Here is a 9,059-nt window from a genome sequence, read left to right on the forward strand (position 1 = left end):
AGCCCCTTCACTGACAGGGAAGCCTCCTCACCAATGGAAAAATCAGTTGGGACAGAAGGGGAGCACCTGAAGCTGTTGGAGGAGGGTGAAATGGCCAGTCTGAGGCAGACAGGACAGACTGAGAGTTACACAGATGGTCCATGCCACAGCCCTGTATGCCCTGGACTGGGACATGTGTCTGCTGGTGCACGCGGGGGCTGAAAGTTGGAACATGGGGATTGGAGAGCAAACCCAGGGGGGAGGACTGCTGTTGGCTATGAGGAGACAGCTTGAGGGGATGGGAAGGAGAAAATCCGCAACCAGGAATGCTTGTGGAGGAATCCCAGACTGCCATAGAAGTAAGGCACCACTGTTGAGTAATGCACAGGGGGTGGAGACGCCATTGCAGCCTCTCTTTCCATGTGCCGGCCTGCTGCCCTGCCAGGTGATAGAAAAGTCCCCATCAGGGCTGACCTTCTTACACCTGCTGTCAGGCACAAGGAAAAGCCCCCAACAGGCTGGACTTTTTCATGCCAGCTCTCAGGCGCTAGGAAAGCCTCTAAATAGGGCCGGATCTTTCACGCCTGTGGCCACTGGCCATCCCACACACCTGTCGCTGCTGGGGCCCCCGCACCCCAGGCAGTCATGCCACCTTTGCACACTATCCTCATCAGGGCAGACCCAAATGCTCCAGGGCAGCCTCGGGAACAGAGTCCTGTGGGTGGCCCATATGCAGTGGTAGGGCTAAAAGCACAGCCAAGCCTCAGGGATGGGGCGACTAAGGAAGAGGAACAAAAATCTTTCCATGCACCATGCACAATCCATGAGATCAGCTTGGTAAACCCAGCACCTATGGAATATCTGAATGGACAATGACTGTTCCCACAAAGGAAACTGGTCTAGCTCTAGAAGCTATGGACTTTGGGGACTAGTACACATAGGAGGTGGGCCAGGTTAGAGTCTGAGCTGCCCCCACAGTGCCCACAGAGGGACCAGAGACCTACCTAGAGGTTTTGGAGGGCCACCTGGGGAGGTGGAGTTTGGCTGTGACTCAAAGTGGGGGCAAGGACACTGACAGCTAAGACCCCAGCAAAATATAGTTATTACTATTTCTTTAAAATTTTATTTTATTCTGTTGTTTTTATTTGTTTTAATTTTGATTTTTATTTAGTTTTTTAAAAAATTTTATACATTTTTCAAATTTTTTATATTTCTATTTCTATGTTACTTTCTTGTTGTTCTGTGTTTTTTCCTTTTTTTCTTTTTGCTTTCTTTTGTTCTATTTTGTTTTTATCTTTTTTCCTTTGTTCTATTTTTCTTATCTTAATAAATCTTTTTAAAATCATCTTTTTGTGTTTGTTTTGTTTGCTTTTTCCTTCAGTTTGCATTCTGCTTTTGTTTTATTTTTAATTTTCTGTTTTTCTTACTTTCTAATTGATTTCGTTTGGGTTCTTTAGTATGTCTGGTTGTTCTTTTGTTTTTTTCTCTGTTTTTATTTTTGTTTTCTTTATGTGTGTGTGTGTGTTTTCTTTTTGCTTGTTTGGTTTTGCTTTTACCAGTTATCTGGGGTTTTGTTTGTCTGTTTATTTGTTTGTTTTTAATTGTTGTTGTTGCTGTTCACTTGTTTTTGTCTTTGCTATTTGTCTTGGGTTTTGTTGGTCTGTTTGTTTTTGTTTGTTTTCCTCCTGTCATTTCTTTTTTTCTTTTTTCTTTTCTTTTTTTCCCCTTTTCTTTTTCCTGAGCCATGTGGCTTGTGGGGTCTTGGTTCCTGGCCCAGGGGTTGGGCCTCAACCTCTGGGGTGGGAGCGCCAAGTCCTGGACATTGGAACATGAGAAAATTCCTGACCCCAGGGAATATTAAATGTCAAGAGCTCTCACAGAAGTCTCCAGCTCAACTCCAAGACCTGGCTCCACCCAACTGCCTGCAGGCTCCAGTGCTGAATACCCTACACCAAACAACAAGCAAGATCGAAACCCAAACCAATGCATCAGCAGACAGGCTGCCTAAAGTCATACTAAGCACACAGACACCCCAAAACACACCAACTGACAAGGCCCTGCCCATCAGAGGGACAAGATCCAGCTTCACCCACCAGGATAGAGACACCAGTCCCTCCCACCAGGAAGCCTACACAAGCCAATGGGCCAACCTTACCACAGGGGGCAGACACCAGAAGCAAGAGGAACTATGACACTGCAGCCTGCAGAAAGGAGACGTCAAACACAATAAGTAAGACAAAATGAGAAGACAGAAAAATATGTTGCAGATGAAGGAGCAAGAAGAAAACCCACGAGACCAAATAAATGAAGAGGAAACAGGCAATTTACCTGAAAAAGAATTCAGAATAATGACAGTAAAGATATCCAAAACCTCAGAAATAGAATAGAGAAAATACAAAAAACATTTAACAAGGATCTAGAAGAACTAAAAGACAAACAGTGATGAACAACACAATAACTGAAGTTAAAAGTACACTAGAGGGAATCAATAACAGAATAAATGAGGCAGAAGAATGGATAAATGAGCTGGAAGATAGAATGGTGGAAATAACTGCCACAGAGCAGAATAAAGGAAAAAGAATGAAAAGAATTGAGGACAGTTTCAGAGACCTCTGGGACAATATTAAACACACCAACATTCGAATTATAGGGGTCCCAGAAGAAGAAAAGAAAGGGAAAGGGCCTGAGAAAATATTTGAAGAGATTATAGTAGGAAATTCCCTAACATGGGAAAGGAAGCAGTCAATGAAGTCCAGGAATCACAGGGACTCCTGTACAGAATAAACCTAAGGAGAAACACACTGAGACACATATTATCAAACTAACAAAAATTAAATACAAAGAAAAAATATTGAAAACAGCAAGGGAAAAGCAACAGATAGCATACAAGGGAATCCCCATAAGGTTATCAGCTGATCTTTCAGCAGAAACTCTGCAGGCCAGAGGGAGTGGGAGGATATATTTAAAGTGATGAAAAGGAAAAATCTATAACCAAGATTACTCTACCCAGTAAGGCTCTCATTCAGATTTGACAGAGAAATCAAAAGCTTTACAGGCAAGCAAAAGGTAACAGAATTTAGCACCACCAGACCAGCTTTGCAGCAAATGCTAAAAGAAATTCTCTAGGCAGGAAGCACAAGAGAAGAAAAAGACCTACAAAAACAAACCTGAAACAATTAAGAAAATGGAAATAGGAACATCCACATAAATAGTTGCCTTAAATTTAAATGGATTAAATGCTCCAACCAAAAGACACAGACTGGCTGAATGGATACAAAAACAAGACCCATGTATATGTTGTCTACAAGAGACCCAGTTCAGACCTAGGGGCACATCAGACTGAAAGTGAGGGGATGGAAAAGGATATTCCATGCAAATGGAAGTCAGAAGAAAGCTGGAGTAACAACACTCATATCAGACAAATTAGACTTCAAAATAAAGACTATTACAAGAGACAAGGAAGGATACTACATAATGATCAAGGGATAAATCCAAGAAGATATAACAATTGTAAATATCCATACACCCAACATAGGAGCACCTCAATACATAAGGCAAATGCTAACAGCCATAACAGGGAAAATCAACAGTAGTACAATAATAGGAGGGGACTTTAACACCCCACTAACACCAATGAATAGATCATCCAAACAGAAAATAAAAAAGGAAACACAAGATTTAAATGACACATTACACCAGATGGACTTAATTGATATTTATAGGATATTCCATCCAAAAACTACAGAATACACTTTCTTCTCAAGTGCACACAGAACATTCTCCAGGATAGACCACATCTTGGGTCACAAATCAAGCAATGGTAAGTTTAAGAAAATTGAAATCATATCAAGCATCTTTTCCAACCACAATGCTATGAGATTAGAAATCAATTACAGGGAAAAAAACTGTGAAAAAACACAAACACATGGGGGTAAACCAATATGCTACTAAATGACCAAGAGATCATGGAAGAAATCAAAGAGGAAACTAAAAAAAAAAAAATATAGAAAAAATGACAATGAAAACACAACCGTCCAAAACCTGTGCGATGCAGCAAAAGCACTTCTAAGAGGGAAGTTTATAGCAATGCAATCTACTTCAAGAAACAAGAAGAATATCAAATAAACAACCTAACCTTACATCTAAAGCAACTACAAAAAGAAGAACAAACAAAACCCAAAGTTAGTAGAAGGAAAGAAATCGTAAAGATAAGAGCAGAAATAAATGAAATAGAAAAGGAAAAAAAAAACAATAGCAAAGATCAATAAAACTAAAAGCTGATTCTTTGAGAAGATAAACAAAATTGATAAACCTTTAGCCAGACTCATCAAGAAAAAAGGGAGAGGACTCAAAGCAATAAAATCAGCGATGAAAAAGGAGAGGTTACAACTGACACTGCAGAAATACAAAGGATAATGATAGACTACTGCAATCAACTCTATGCCAATAAAATGGAAAACCAGGAAGAAATAGACTAACTCTTAGAAAGGTACAATCTCCCAAGACTGAACCAGGAAGAAATAGAAAATATGAACAGACCAATCACAAGCACTGAAATTGAAACTGTGATTAAAAATCTTCCAACAAACAAAAATCCAGCACCAGATGGCTTCACAGGCAAATTCTATCAAACATTTAGAGAAGAGTTAACACCTACCCTTCTGAAACTCTTCCAAAAAATTGCAGAGGAAGGAAGCCTCCCAAACTTATTCTACAAGGCCACCATCACCGCAATACCAAAACCAGACAAAGATATCACACACACACAAAAGAAAATTAAAGGCCAATATCACTGATGAACATAGACACAAAAATTCTCAACCGAATACTAGTAAACCAAATCCAACAGCATATTAAAAGGATCATACACCATGATCAAGTGGGATTCATACCAGGAATGCAAGGATTCTTCAATACATGCAAATCAATCAATGTGATACACTATATTAATAAAGTGAAAAATAAAAACCATATGATCATCTCAACAGATGCAGAAAAAGCTTTTGACAAAATTTAACACCCATTTATGATTAAAAACTCTCCAGAAAGTGGGCATAAAGGGAAACTACCTAAACATAATGAAGGACATATATGACAAACCCACAGCAAACATTATTCTCAATGGTGAAAAACTGAAAGTATTTTCTCTAAAATCAGGAACAAGACAAGGATGTCGACACTCACCACTACTATTTAACCCACGAGGTTGAGATAAAGTTTACCCATGCCCTGGCTGTAGTATTTATTTTAATTAACTTTTAGAAAAGACTAATGCATCATTTTTTGACATTATCTCCTTGCTTTTCAATACACTTTGTTCATCTGTCAACAAGCTTTCATATTCTCTCACTAAAAAATGATTTAGTTTGAGCTGTTAGTGAAGAACACACCGCTGTCTTCACTTCTTCATCAGAAGTGACTCTCTGTCCTTGTAGGGCTGCTTTCAGGGGACCAAAGAGGTGAAAGTCCGATGTAGCAAGATCAGGACTATAGGGAGAATGCTTTAACACCTCAAAATGAAGTAATGCATAACAGACATAGGTTTCAAAAAGTTTGTGTGAGATGGGGATGGAAACAACTCATGGAAGAGCATAAACAGAAGCCTTTGGATATCTGCAAACAAAATTTGGACTGATACTCTAAGAAAGGTGAAAGTTTCTTGAAAAGAATCATTACTGGTGACGAGACAGGGATTCATCACTATGAGACTGAGAGTAAACGGCAGAGTATGGAATGGACACAACCTCAATGGCCAACAAAGAAAAAGTTCAAAAGTAAATCATAAAATGGGCATAGAAGGAAATTACCTCAACATAATAAAAGCCATATATGAGAAACCAAAAGCCAACATCAGTCTAAATGGTGAAAAACCGAAAGCATTCCCTCTAAGGACAGGAACAAGACAAGATTGCCCACTCTCACCATTATTACTCAACATAGTTTTGGAAGTTTCAGCCACAGCAATCAGAGAAGAAAATGAAATAAAAGGAATCCAAATTGGAAAAGCATAAGTAAAATTGTCACTCTCTGCAGGTTACATGATATTATACATAGAAAACCCTAAAGACTCTACCAGAAAATTGCTAGCAATAATCAATAAATTTAGTAAAGTAGCAGGATACAAAATTAATGTGCAGAAATCTCTTGCATTACTACACACTAACAACAAAAAAGCAGAAAGAGAAATTAAGGAAACTCTCCCATTTACCATTGAAACAAAAAGAATAAAATACCTAAGAATAAACCTGCCTAAGGAGGTCAAAGACTTGTATACAGAAAAATATAAGACACTGATGAAAGAAATCAAAGATGATACAAAGAGAGGGAGAAACATACCATGTTCTTGGATAGGAAAAATCAACATTGTGAAAATCACTATACTACCCAAAGCTATTTACAGACTCAACGCAATACCTATCAAATTACCAATGGCATTTTTCACAGAACTAGAACAAGAAATTGTATGATTTGTATGGAAATGCAAAAGACCCCAAATAGCCGAAGCAATCTTGAGAAGGAAAGATGGAGCTGGAGGAATCAGGCTTCCTGACTTCAAACTATACTACAAGCCTACAGTGATCAAGACAGTATGGTACTGGCACAAAAACAGACATATAGATTGACGGAACACAATAGGGAGTCCACAGATAAACCCAAGCACATATGGGCACCTTATCTTTGACAAAGCAGGCAAGAGTATACAATGGAAAAAAGGAAGCCTCTTCAATAAGTGGTGCTGGGAAAATTGGACAGCTACATATAAAAGAATGAAATTAGAACACTTCCTAACACCATACACAAAAATAAACTCAACATGGATTAAAGACCTAAATGTAAGTCCAGACACTATAAAACTCCTAGAGAAAAACAAACACTCTATGACATCCATCAAAGCAAGATCCTTTTTGACCCACCTCCTAGAATCTTGGAAATAAAATCAAGAATAAACAAATGGGATCTCATGAAACTTAAAAGCTTTTGCACAGCAAAAGAAATCATAAACAAGACAAGAAGGCAGCCCTCAGAATGGGAGAAAATACTTGTCAACGAAGCAATGGGCAGACGACCTAAATAGACATTTCTCCAAAGAAGACATACAGGAGGAGATAGGATCAAGATGGCAGAGTAGGAGGATGTGCGTTCACTCTCTCTTGCAAGAGCACAAGAATTACAACTAACTGCTGAACAATCACTGACAGAAAGACACTGGAACTCACCAAAAAAGACACTCCACATACAGAGACAAAGGAAAAGCTACAATGAGACAGTAGGTGGGGTGCAATCGTGTTAAAATCAAGTCCCATTGTGGATTGGGTTATTTGCTTTTTTGGTATTAATCTGCATGAGCTGCTTGTATATTTTGGAGGTTAATCCTTTGTCCGTTGTTTCATTGTCAACTATTTTTTCCCATTCTGAGTGTTGCCTTCTTGTCTTGTTTATGCTTTCTATCGCTGCACAAAAGCTTTTAAGTTTCATGAGGTCCCATTTGTTTCTTCTTGATTTTATTTCCATTCTTCCAGGAGGCAGGTCAAAAAGGATCTTGCTTTGATGTATGTCATAGAGTGTTCTGCCTATGTTTTCCTCTAGGAGTTTTATAGTGTCTGGCCTTACATTTAGGTCTTTAATCCACAAATGGGTGGAAGACCTAAATAGACACTTCCCCAAAGAAGACATACAGATGGCCAACAAACACATCAAAAGATGCTCAACATCACTCATCATCAGAGAAATGCAAGTCAAAGCCACAATGAGGTATCACCTCACACCAATCAGAATGGCCATCATCACAAAATCTGGAAACAACAAATGTTGGAGAGGGTGTGGAGAAAAGGGAACTCTCCTGCACTGTTGGTGGGAATGTAAGTTGGTACAGCCACTGTGGAAAACAGTTTGGAGGTTCCTTAAAAAACTACAAATAGAACTACCATATGATCCAGCAATCCCACTACTGGGCATATACCCAGAGAAAACCACAATCCCAAAAGAAACATGTACCATAATGTTTATTGCAGCACTATTTACAATAGCCAGGACATGGAAGCAACCGAAATGCCCATCAACAAATGAGTGGATAAAGAAGATGTGGCATATATATACAATGGAATATTACTCAGCTATAAAAAGGAATGAAATGGAGCTATATGTAATGAGGTGGATAGACCTAGAGTCTGTCATCCAGAGTGAAGTAAGTCAGAAAGAGAAAGACAAATATTTTATGCTAACTCATATATACGGAGTCTAACAATGGTACTGATGAACTCAGTGACAAGACAAGAACAAGGACACAGATACAGAGAATGGACTGGAGAACTCGTGGTTTGGGGGGGTGGGGTGTGAAGGGGAAGCTGAGAAGAAGTGAGAGAGTAGCTTAGACATATATATACTACCAGCTGTAAAATAGATAGCCAGTGGGAATTTGCTGTATAACAAAGGGAGTTCAACTCGAGGATTGATGATGCCTTAGAGGACTGGGATGGGGAGGGTGGGGGGGGGGGAAGTCGCGGGAGGGAGGGAATATGGGGATATGTGTATAAATACAGATGATTGAACTTGGTGTACCTCAAAAAACAAAGAAATAAATAAATAAAATGAGAAAAATAAAAACAAATCCCATAAATGCTGGGTGGCTGTCTCACAAACTGGAGAACAGTTATACTGCAGAAGTGCACCCACTAAAGTGAGTGTTCTGAGCCCCATGTTAGGCTTCCCAAACTGGGAGACCAGCAATGGGAGGAGGAATCCCCAGAGAATCAGACTTTAAAAGCCAGCGGAATTTGATTGCAGGACCTCCACAGGACTGGGGGAAAAAGAGACTCCACTCTTGGAGGGCACACAAAAAAGTGTGCTCACCAGGATGCAGAGGGATGGAGCAGTGACCCCATAGGAGACTGAACCAGACCTATCTGCTGGTGCTGGAGGGTTGCCTGCAGAGGTGGGGGGCAGCTGTGGCTCACCGATGAGACACGGACACTGGCAGCAGGGGTTCTGGGAAGTGCTCATTGGCCTGAGCCCTCCCAGAGTCCCTCATTAGCCCCAACAAAGAGCCTGTGGGCTCCAGTGCTAGGTGACCTCAGGCCAAA

The 9,059-nt window shown here is 39.9% G+C and overlaps 1 pseudogene; it reads left to right on the plus strand.

Annotated features, from left to right (window-relative positions):
- The window catches only part of LOC130841426 (nuclear RNA export factor 3-like), a 579,609-nt pseudogene that overhangs the window by 513,062 nt on the left and 57,488 nt on the right, over nucleotides 1–9,059 (plus strand).

Source organism: Hippopotamus amphibius, chromosome X (assembly GCF_030028045.1).
Source record: "Hippopotamus amphibius kiboko isolate mHipAmp2 chromosome X, mHipAmp2.hap2, whole genome shotgun sequence".
In the NCBI taxonomy this organism is placed as follows: domain Eukaryota; kingdom Metazoa; phylum Chordata; class Mammalia; order Artiodactyla; family Hippopotamidae; genus Hippopotamus; species Hippopotamus amphibius.